The sequence below is a fragment of the Littorina saxatilis genome, linkage group LG15 (assembly GCF_037325665.1).
Source record: "Littorina saxatilis isolate snail1 linkage group LG15, US_GU_Lsax_2.0, whole genome shotgun sequence".
Lineage (NCBI taxonomy): Eukaryota > Metazoa > Mollusca > Gastropoda > Littorinimorpha > Littorinidae > Littorina > Littorina saxatilis.
This window is the reverse complement of record NC_090259.1, coordinates 45,904,654-45,915,876: the sequence shown is the minus strand read 5'-3', so window position 1 is coordinate 45,915,876 and position 11,223 is coordinate 45,904,654. Positions and strand designations below refer to the sequence as shown.

Genomic DNA, 11,223 nt, shown 5'->3' with positions numbered 1-11,223 from the left:
ACCAGATTCACACCTCCTCAACCCTCATAACTGGCACTTTCTGTAGCTTCCCTGAGGGCTCAATAAGTCGCTAGCCTTTCTATCAAGTTTAATTACGGTAATATCTTTGATTTCGGCGCTCCGCCAGGGAAGCGGCCGTGTAAGGAATTGCCCCTCATTGTCGCTATCATCATCGTCCCATGACATCAGGGCTGAGATGACGCATGGGCCGATTCTTTCCTTCTTTGCTGTGCTTCACGACTTCTGCACATTAATAAAATGTTGAAAACTAGGGGCAGGGGATGAAATACAGGGAGAATCAATTGGTAAGGACTGGGAGTTGACGGTAGCTGGGGTTGCTGATGGGTTGTTGACTGGCGGCCTTTGGTGTTCACTTCCAGTAGACGTGCCACATGCGATCCTCCGTCTCTTCGAATTTGGCAGCTGAGTGATTTGCTCCACCGCATCAGTCAGCCTATTTTGCTTCTTCTCCCGCTTCTCTTTTTTTTCGCCTTTCAAAGTCAAGAAAATAGATTGCCTTTGCTTTTAGTACCTCTTTCTTCACCGTTGATAATAGTTGAAGAGTTGTGGCTTAATAAGGCATCTCTGGCTCTCAGGCTTAATTTTATGATCGCTGTTGCCTCATGTGTTTCGACATTCAGCCTTGACCTGTCCGACCCATGTCATCCATGACATTAAAGGACAACTTGACAAGGGGACGTGGAAACTTGCATTCACCCAGTAAGGTAATATATATATTGTACTACGTTGCAAGCCCCTGGAGCAATTTTTTGATTAGTGCTTTTGTGAACAAGAAACAATTAACAAGTGGCTCTATCCCATCTCCCCCCTTTCCCCGTCGCGATATAACCTTTGTGGTTGAAAACGACGTTAGACACCAAATAAAGAAAGAAACACTATAACGCCCCCCGCGGGTTAGGGGGAAGAATTTACCTGATGCTCCCCAGCATGTCGTAAGAGGCGACTAACGGATTCTGTTTCTCCTTTTACCCTTGTTAAGTGTTTCTTGTATAGAATATAGTCAATGTTTGTAAAGATTTTAGTCAAGCAGTATGTGAGAAATGTTAAGTCCTTTGTACTGGAAACTTGCATTCTCCCAGTAAGGTTATATATTGTACTACGTTGCAAGCCCCTGGAGCAATTTTTTGATTAGTGCTTTTGTGAACAAGAAACAATTGACAAGTGGCTCTATTCCATCTCCCCCCTTTCCCCGTCGCGATATAACCTTCGTGGTTGAAAACGACGTTAAACACCAAATAAAGAAAGAAAGAAAGAATTTAAAAAAAAAAAAAGAAAAAAAAGGAACAGAATCACTGAATCTGCTTAAGTGCTTGCACTTGCAGTGGCATGTTAAATTTAGCTAAACAAAACAACAGCCCGGCAGACTGACACTAGTGACAGACTGAGTAAAACAAAGAAAACTGAAGCAGAAATAACCTAGAATTCCCAATTCCCAAGAATCACATTATTTACAAGAACAACTAGACTACTAGTTAGTTTCAATTACCGAGACAACATCATATTCATAATTCACAATCACATCTGCGTCAGTGCACAATATTTCTCAGTTTGATCTCGAAGCAGTGCAGGAAAACGACAACTGACAGAAAATCATATCCCAAGGAAAGCATATCCATCAACAATTAAAGTATGAATGAACAACAGTCTTGGTTTTTAAACATCCATTTCGCCAAACAAGACTTGATGTTCGCTGTACGTACCGTATTTGAAGCATGTTTCTTCAAAATGTCGGGAACAGATCTTCGCATTTTGGGGGTTGAATATCTTGTCAGCACGGTTGATTATGTGGATAACATCAGCTGTCCAGTCGACATCTGTTTTTTCTTGTGGTATACTATGAAAAGTTAAGAGTGTAGAACATCTTTCTGAACTCGTACTGCATCCAGGCATACAACAAAACGCACCAGGCATCGTGAAAACATAGCTTCTTCTCTGTTCAACTCTCGACGAAAATGGCCGAGCCGTAAGTAGGCCCCCTTAGTCTTCGGCTTTGTTCCGGTGTACGGGACTTATCCCGCGAGAAAAGCGATTTGGCTATCCAGTCAGTACACATCTATGGCCCAATGTCATCTTTCTTAAGTTTGGACAAAACATTTGTGAAAAATGATGAACTGACATCAGGAGGTAGGGGAAGCAATAGCCTGCCAATGATGGCACACTGTCCTTTCTTCAAGCGGTTTGAATCACAAGATCTTTGTGGGCAGTTTGGTTCATGTTTGGACAAGAGCTGTCTGCGATAAATAGCTTTGCAGTGAGGACATACCCTTTAGTCTGTTTGTGTTGTAGGTTTTATGCTCTTTCCATATTTTGGAATCATCGGTCCTTCTTTATTCCTTCGGCGTTAGCGATTAGCAACTCATCCCTGATTCGCATGCTAATTTTCTACTTCAGTTAAAATCGAGGCATTATACATAAATAAGTCATCAATGACAACTCGAGAATCAACTTACCGAATTAACAGGATCCTGCTAACTGCTGGCTCCAGTCACCTGATGAAGATAATCGGGGTATTCAGAGTTCCATCCCTCCCCCCCCGCGAGTTAGAGGGAAGAATTTACCCGATGCTCCTCAGCATGTCGTTAGAGGCGACTAACGGATTCTGTTTCTCCTTTTACCCTTAAGTGTTTCTTGTATAGAATATAGTCAATTTTTGTAAAGATTTTAGTCAAGCAGTATGTAAGAAATGTTAAGTCCTTTGTACTGGAAACTTGCATTCTCCCAGTAAGGTCATATATTGTACTACGTTTCAAGCCCCTGGAGCAAAATTTTGATTAGTGCTTTTGTGAACAAGAAACAATTGACAAGTGGCTCTATCCCCTCTCCCCCCTTTCCCCGTCGCGATATAACCTTCGTGGTTGAAAACGACGTTAAACACCAAATAAAGTAAAGTAAACGTTTATTTGGGGGAACATAGCCCTGGAGGAACATACCTAGCGGAGCATAGACCTAGGTAACCATGAAGCTGACCCCGGACACAACAGACAATGAAGATGAGGCTAACCTAGAGGGTAGTGGTGAGAATGAAGTATCGGATGAAGACTCGAACGGCCTCTTTTCTCTTGTCCTCTTTCGTCCTCGGCTGCAGCTAGCATCTGCTGAAGAGACATTAAACCCCAAAAACCAACCAAAAACCATCGTCCTCGGCTTTCATGCCTCTCTGCTGACCCTTGGGGTACCCTGGTTTCATGGGTCTCTCTGGCACCCTGCGACACCCTGTTGAAAAACAAAAAGGTTCAAGTAGTGGAGATATAGAACTGTCAATATTAATGCTGAGAGCAAATCCAGCTCACAAGAATGCAAACAGAGTAGATCCAACATTATATGACAGTCTGTTGAGGTATAAAATATAGTTTTGGAGGTGACCTCACGTTAAAGTTATATTTTCCCCCGGCGTGCACGGACAGCCAGACGGACAACCGGATGGAGGGGCAGATTTGATTTGATATCTCCCCCCCCCCCCCCCCCCCCCCCCCCCGCGGGTTAGGAGGAAGAATTTACCTGATGCTCCCCAGCATGTCGTAACAGGCAACTAACAGTTTCTGTTTCTCCCTTTACCCTTAAGTGTTTCTTGTATAGAATATAGTCAATGTTTTTAAGTCCTTTGTACTGGAAACTTGCATTCTACCAGTAAGGTAATATATTGTACTACGTTGCAAGCCCCTGGAGCAATTTTTTGATTAGTGCTTTTGTGAACAAGAAACAATTAACAAGTGGCTCCTATCCCATACTTTCCCCCCTTTCCCCGTCGCGATATAACCTTCGTGGTTGAAAAAGACGTTAAATACCAAATAAAGAAAGAAAGATTTGATATCTGTTGCTTTTTGGGTCCAGCGGACCATATAGGCCAAATCAGGACCCCACAAGTATAGGGGGCACTGCTACCTAGATCGGGGTACCTTACTTCTTTTGTTTAATGGTCAACTTCTAATGGAGATACAAAGCTGAAATTGATATGTTGTGTACAAAACACCGTAAATTAGATAAAAATAGAAAGACCGGCACGGTTGGCCTAGTGGTAAGGCGTCCGCCCCGTGATCGGGAGGTCGTGGGTTCGAACCCCGGCCGGGTCATACCTAAGACTTTAACATTGGCAATCTGGTGGCTGCTCCGCCTGGCGTCTGGCATTATGGGGTTAGTGCTAGGACTGGTTGGTCTGGTGTCAGAATAATGTGACTGGGTGAGATATGAAGCCTGTGCTGCGACTTCTGTCTTGTGTGTGGCGCACGTTATATGTCAAAGCAGCACCGCCCTGATATGGCCCTTCGTGGTCGGCTGGGCGTTAAACAAACAAAAAAAACAACAACAAAAAAGCCCATTGCAGTTGGTGTAGACCTTAAGCTTATTTAAATTGCTTGTCCAGTATTTAATTTAGTTGTCTATTTTTGTATGAACTCAAATGTTTAAATAGAACTTAGCTTAGCACTACATACTAAGAACACTAATCAGAGTATGTTTGCGAGTGCTTATACTTAGTGATATTGTAAAGCGCATAGTGCTTTTAGTTATGCGCTATAGAAATCTCCTTAATAAATAAATAAATAAATAAATAAACATTCAAAACTGTGTAAAATGGTCGAACTGAAGTTTTTGCACAACAACTATGACCATAACAATTATTTCCTAAACTTAAAGTACTGGACACATTAACCTCTTCGTTGTGAAGTTACACACGCGCAATGTCGAGACAAATTCATCAAAGACATGAACGCAATCATCCATGGAAAACGCGCTGATCATGCCTGTAAGGGCTGTTTTCAAGTCAGTGAATGTCTAATGTTGATTGAGGTACACCATGTATGGTAACACTTGGTTTAAGCGTGTTTTATTCAATTTCTCATACACACGTTTCAAACAATAACAACATTAAGAACGCTAACAAGCAGATTGCTTATGGACACGTTCTTGAAATGATAATCAATACACATTCCGATAGCAAAACATGGCGAACAAGTGATAGCTTTAACACTTATCTTGATAATCTTTAATTATATTTTATACAAATAAGATGAAGAGAGAGACAGAGAGAGAGAGAGAGAGAGAGAGAGAGAGAGAGGGAGAGAGAGAATGCCTGGCTACATCAATTGCACAGTTAATATAATATCAGCCGAAGCGATTAGTTAACATAACATAGTCTTGTACAACAGAGAATATTTTCGTGTTCAAAGATATTGTTAAATCAGTATTTCCAAACAAGAGTGTTTTGCAGTCTAGAACGTGTGTTGGCAGACTATTTAATAAAATGGTTCTATGTTCTTTAAATTTTGGACAGTGTAACAAGAAATGTTCAGAATTTTTCGGGCATGCTCATACGAGTTACTATCTGTGACAAGGAAGCATAAGCAACTAAATATTAATCCGCTTACCTATTGCTCCTCTTCGCACCTCGGCCTGTGAGTCGTCCTTTTCCTGAGGACTTGCACACAAGTTTTGCGTATGCATACTTCAGTTCGTCTGGAAAATGCTGTTTTGAATTCTTGTTCTGTATTTGATTGATTTGACCACGTACACCAAATCGTTCTTTCTGGAAAAGTCTGCCAGCCGTTCGGTAAGATCGTTCCAACTTCTGAATGTTTCCCCAACTGTCATTTGTGCCATTTCTCAGCAATTGATCAACGGTGTGGTTATGGGTGTAGTAAGTGTCGAATTGTGAGAATGCACAGTTCTGTCCGCCAAGTGGTTTTAAACACCGCGCGTATTTTGCACCAAGTAATAACGTGTCACATCAACATAGTACTTTACCTGTCAGATAGTTTAGCGCCAAAAACATGAACCAATGATAGCCCATGGATTAGTAAGTCACATGATGTTGGGGCGGGGCCAATGAACTAATGTCAACACAGTAAGTATCAACCAATGTTTGGCTCCGCCCCCACTTCACGTGACCCATAAACCCATCGCCTGTAATTAAATCATACTATTACCGCTTCAGTTCTGAGACATCCTGCTTGCTGGCGCGCGGGCAGAGAAAAAATTTCCCTCTTTATCTTCACTTCTGATGCTCATCCTATTGTTGTTGGCACTCGGGTAACAGGGAGCGAAGGGCAGTGCCCCACCTAGTGATCGAGTGCCACAACCCAGACTTTTCCCTTAATATATACTGGTTTTAAACTCCTGTTTCCGGATTATACAATACACATTAAAACATGATTACATAAACGAGAGGATAGCTGTTTTCTCTCAATTTTACAACCCTATAGAAGATTTGTATTACGGGTTTGCGCATGTTCTTTATATTTTTTTCTTACAATGATGTCACTTTTAAACCTTTTAACAGGTGGTCCTGAGTTTTATCATTTTTTTTAACGAAACTATAATTGAATTAAAGTCCATGTTCTTAATGATCCTTCCCCTATGAAGTCAACGTATATAAAGGAAATATTATTAATACTCCTCTTACAAGGACCTTAACATATATCTCTTATTGCCCCCCCCCCCCTCCCCTCCCGTACTCATGGAGAGTGGGTCCTGGGTCCTATCACGGTCGGGCTTGCTTGATCTTGCATTTTTCTTTTCCTCCTCTATTTTTTTTTATCATATTACCCCAGTCCTGTCCTTTAGAGGCCAACAATCTATGCCTGTAGGACGTTAATATATCTTGTAAGTAACTGCGCTGGCTGCAAAATTCCTCAAACGGGAGGTGATTTTAGACAGGCAAGGCACTGGTTTTCCCTTGAGACATGAGAAAATGACTGTTCTTTTTCTAAATTATTGTGGTTATCATTCTTAATTAGCGAGCCAATCCATCAGAGAAAAATGAAAAAAAAGAATGATAACCACAATAATTTAGAAAAAGAACAGTTTAAACTCTGATGTCATCGTAATACCCAGGGACATGTCTATACTCGTTTTACCGCGCTGGCGTCAAACAACACTTTTCATCTCAAACTCCTTACGACCAGACAAAATGTATTCATGTCCTATAGGCATGTATTGTTAGCCTTTTAAGAACATGATCTGGGTTATAGGAAAAAAAACACCGAACGAACGAAAATTAAGGGGCTTACTGTCCGTCAGGTCTAAATTGCGTATTATTGAACATGACTTGGTTTATAGTTACGATAGTTAAAAAATAAAAAAATCGGGAGCTGGTTAAAAACAGAAGGATAACGGGAGTGGGGGTGATAAGATATTTAAAAAGATCTGCTAAGATTGGATAAAATTGAGTACTTTGTATCACCTTGGTATAAGTGGGGTCCACATACGTAATCTGGGATGGGACGATAAAATCGAGTGTTTATTTCATCCCAATGATGTTAAAAGTTATACAATCAGAGCCACATTTGGTTTACAAACAGTCAGACAGAGACATAAAAGTTTAGTCCAGAGCGGCTCTGCAGTTTCTGTCTTCTGCGTAGTGAAGAAAAACCGGCTTCGGAGGCAAACGCCTTTCCACCACGCCACAACCCTCACAACATTTTTGCGTGAAAACTGTCTGTCTGTCTGTCTGTCTGTCTGTCTGTCTGTCTGTCTGTCTGTCTCTCTCTCTCTCTCTCTCTCCCTCTCGCTCCCATGGGGTCGCCTTCACGCGGCGGGAGTGTTTCCACCAAGCTACCCCACCCCTTTACTTCTCTTCTTTTGTCTTATTTCTGCCTTACCAGTCCTTTCACCTATATTTCCTTCCAAAAAACTCTCCCTACTATTCCCTGCAGTTTTCTGATTCCTTTCTTGTCTTATTTCTACCTGACTGGATCCGTCACCTTTATTTCACTTCCCAAAAGTCTTCTTTTCCACATCCTTATTTCTCTGTGGTCTTCTTAAGACCCAGCGTGTTTGCCGTGCGCTGCGACCTGTACCGGTTTGGGCTGGTGACCTGATGATTGAGGGGTTTACTTAGTTGCGACTTTGTAGCGCCAACACATCATTTTGGCCCAGTCTTTATCTAAGACAGGAGGTTGAAAAAGGCTTACCCGCTTCAATCAATCGGCTGGTCAAGTCTGGGTATATGTCTTGAGCATATTGCATCGGACCTTTGGCTAAAGGAGCAAGCGGCGGTAGGAGGGGGCGGCGGTAGTCGGGACAAACACTATGCCAAGTTGTTACCTAATCCGTTTCCGCTTGGAAAGAGTTGACGAACATTATGCCAAGTTGTTACCTAACCCGTTTCCGCTTGGAAAGAGTTAAATCTCCTATTACAGATTGATACCATATGTTTCCTCTTATCGCTGCGTATATCCATCTGTATCCTTGGCGCTCTGGAGTTGGATAACCGCTCCACCTAAGCGTCCCCTTGTTGGGCTCCGTGGTGGGTGGGGATCAGATGCGACGAAGATAAAGGCCTCAAACATGGCCACCTCTTCTTTTTCTTCTTTTTTTTCAAGCACCCGAAACGGAAACAAACGAAGATACTGCGTTGACTCTGACTCTGACGATGAAGTCCGAGTCAGAGCAACAAAGAACAACATCAGCGAGGCCTGGCCCCGTTTCATTGTTGTTGAGACTGCAGATGAGGCACAGCCCATCTCCAAACTTTCGCCTTTTGCGATACAGAAGGTTATTGCAGGAGTATCATCAACGATAGACAACATTAAGAGGCTTCGTAATGGTTCTCTACTGATTGAATGTCCTTCAAAAAAGGCATCAGATGGTCTTCTCCGTCTGAATGGTCAGAAATTTGTTGATAGACCGGTCAAGGTCAGTCCTCACAGAGGCCTGAACACCAGCAAAGGAGTCATCCGATGCCGAGAGCTGGAGGGCCTCAGTGAGGCTGAAATAAAAGAAGGTCTAAAGGATCAAGGTGTCATTGATGTGTACCGGGTGTTGATCAGGAAGGGCGATATCAGAGTACCCACTAACACCCTTTTCGTCACTTTTTGTACCCCAACCATCCCTGAGAAAATAAAAGTGGGATTTGTTCAAATAAGAGTGACTTTGTATATTCCATCACCAATGAGATGTTTCCAATGCCAAAGATTTGGACATTCAAAGGCTGGATGTAAACAGAAGGCAGTGTGCGAGAGGTGTGGCGGAGATCCTCACGAAGGTCCCTGCACATCACCACCCACCTGCACAAACTGTAAGGGAAACCATTCCCCGTCCTCCAGAGAATGTCCAAAATACAAGTTTGAACAGGCCATTCAAAAAACAAAAACGGAGAAAAAGATGTCTTTCTCAGACGCCAGGAAGGAGGTTGAAAAAACGAATGTTTTTTCCTTCCAGAAAAGTTTTGCGGCAGCAGTCAGTCAAAGACCTGCAACAAAGTCAACACCCACCCAGACCAGTATTTCATATAGGTCTGTGGGTGTCCAGGCAGGCCCGTCCATGTTGAAAAGGACAGAGCCCACAAGAAACAAAAGTATTTGTACACAGACAGATGAAAGCACAGGTGGGGCTATCCCCACTGGAGACTCTATGGGGTCTCCTGGTGAGGTTTGCTTCACCGCCCCAACTGGAGACCCTGTGGGGGCTCCTGGTGAGGTTCGCTTCACCACCCCAATTGAGGACCCTATGGGGTCTCCTGGTGAGGTTCGCTTCACCACCCCAACCCAGAAGCCCGTTCACAGGGCAACTCACAGGAAGGGGGCCGTCGAGGTAGTGGAGGTAGTGGACCTTACTCAATCCACACCACGAACACCTCCGGACAAGGAAAAAGTTACTCTGCCCCAAAGATCGCCTCGCACCCCAAAAATGGAGAAAAATCCCATCACACTATACAATCATTTTGGGAGTTTATCCGACGAAGAGGGTATGGAGGCAGAAATTTCTTAAAACTAAACAAACATAGCCAATTTTATTCAATGGAATTGTAGAGGGGTCCAAGCTAACTATGAAGAATTATGTCTACTTTTACACAAATTTCATCCTGTTGCTACAGCATTACAGGAAACAATGCTGAAACCAAACAAAGATTTTAATGTATCTGGATACAATGTTTTTAGAAACCATTCAGACAATAACACGTCTGGGGGAGTTGCTCTTTTGATTAAGAAAAGTGTACTTTGTAGTGAGATCAACCTATGTACAAACATTCAAGCCGTCGCAGCACGAGTGACATTAGATAAAACCATCACTCTCTGCAGTGTATATCTGTCACCATCCAAATGTTACACGAAGCACGATCTTGAAAATCTTATTGATCAGCTTCCAGCTCCCTTTGTTTTAATGGGAGATTTTAACGCTCATTCCCCTTTATGGGGCAGCAACTCTCTAAGTACGAGAGGACGAATTCTAGAAGATTTTTTAGACAATCGTAATCTATGCGTTTTAAACGATGGAGTACCAACATATCTCCATCCAGCAACAGGATGCAAGTCCATACTAGATCTAGTTATTTGCGACACCTCTCTTGTTCTAGACTTTGAATTTAAAGTCTATGATGACACATGTGGTAGCGATCATTTCCCTATCTTGATGTCTCAAATAGATGGATTGGAAGAAGCTTCCCCCCAGAGATGGAACCTGAACAAGGCAAACTGGCTGTCTTTTACTGCCAAATGTTCTGTCCAACTCACAGAAGACACTGTCTTTGATGGAAGTGACGACCCATCATCTATTTTTACAAACACTCTACAAGACATTGCCACTGAGTACATCCCAAAAACATCTTCAAACAACCGCATTAAAGTGCCATGGTTTAATAAAGAATGCAAAGAAGCCCGATCTGAGCGAAAGAGAAGTCTACACAGGTTCTACAGATGCCCAACCCTTAGCAAGAAGTTGACTTTCTTCAGATTTCGCGCTAAGAGTCGCACTGTCATAAAACATTCTAAAAGAACATCCTGGAGGTCTTTTTGCTCAAACTTAAACTCTAAGGTATCATCAAGTAAAGTTTGGAATGCTATTCGCAAAATCAAAGGGAAAAAAGGATCTGCATCAATTAACCACCTTGTGGTAAATGGATCCCTTATAACCCAAAAGAATGAAGTAGCAAACGTTCTGGCTTCAACAATGGAAAAAAACTCATCAACAGAAAATTACTGCACAGATTTTCAAAAAATCAAAGCCACCCAAGAACGTAAACCCATAAACTTCTCATCTCAGAATGAGGAGAACTACAACAAGTTGTTCAGTATAACTGAACTCAAACAAGCCTTACAAAAATGCAACAACTCAGCAACGGGGCTGGACGGAATACATTATCAGTTCCTCACACACCTACCAGAAAGTTGTCTTCTGGTCCTGCTGAAGGTTTTTAACCACATATGGGAGAGTGGATCCTTTCCACCTTCATGGCAAGAAGCGATGATTGTCCCCATTCCAAAACCA

General features: G+C 42.5%; 2 long non-coding RNA genes across 2 annotated transcripts in view; one reads left to right on the top strand and one right to left on the bottom strand.

The window, feature by feature from the left end:
• Positions 1–2,904, top strand: part of LOC138949474 (uncharacterized) — a 51,523-nt gene extending 48,619 nt beyond the window's left edge. The window contains exon 2 of the long non-coding RNA XR_011450295.1: positions 726–2,904. This is a non-coding gene — a long non-coding RNA (uncharacterized lncRNA). The remainder of the gene's footprint in view (positions 1–725) is intronic.
• LOC138949475 (uncharacterized) lies at positions 908–2,722 on the bottom strand. The gene is made up of 2 exons (XR_011450296.1): positions 2,616–2,722; positions 908–983 (listed from the first exon to the last, which is right to left on the bottom strand). It is a non-coding gene; the product is annotated as an uncharacterized lncRNA (long non-coding RNA).
• Positions 2,905–11,223: the final 8,319 nt, after the last annotated feature.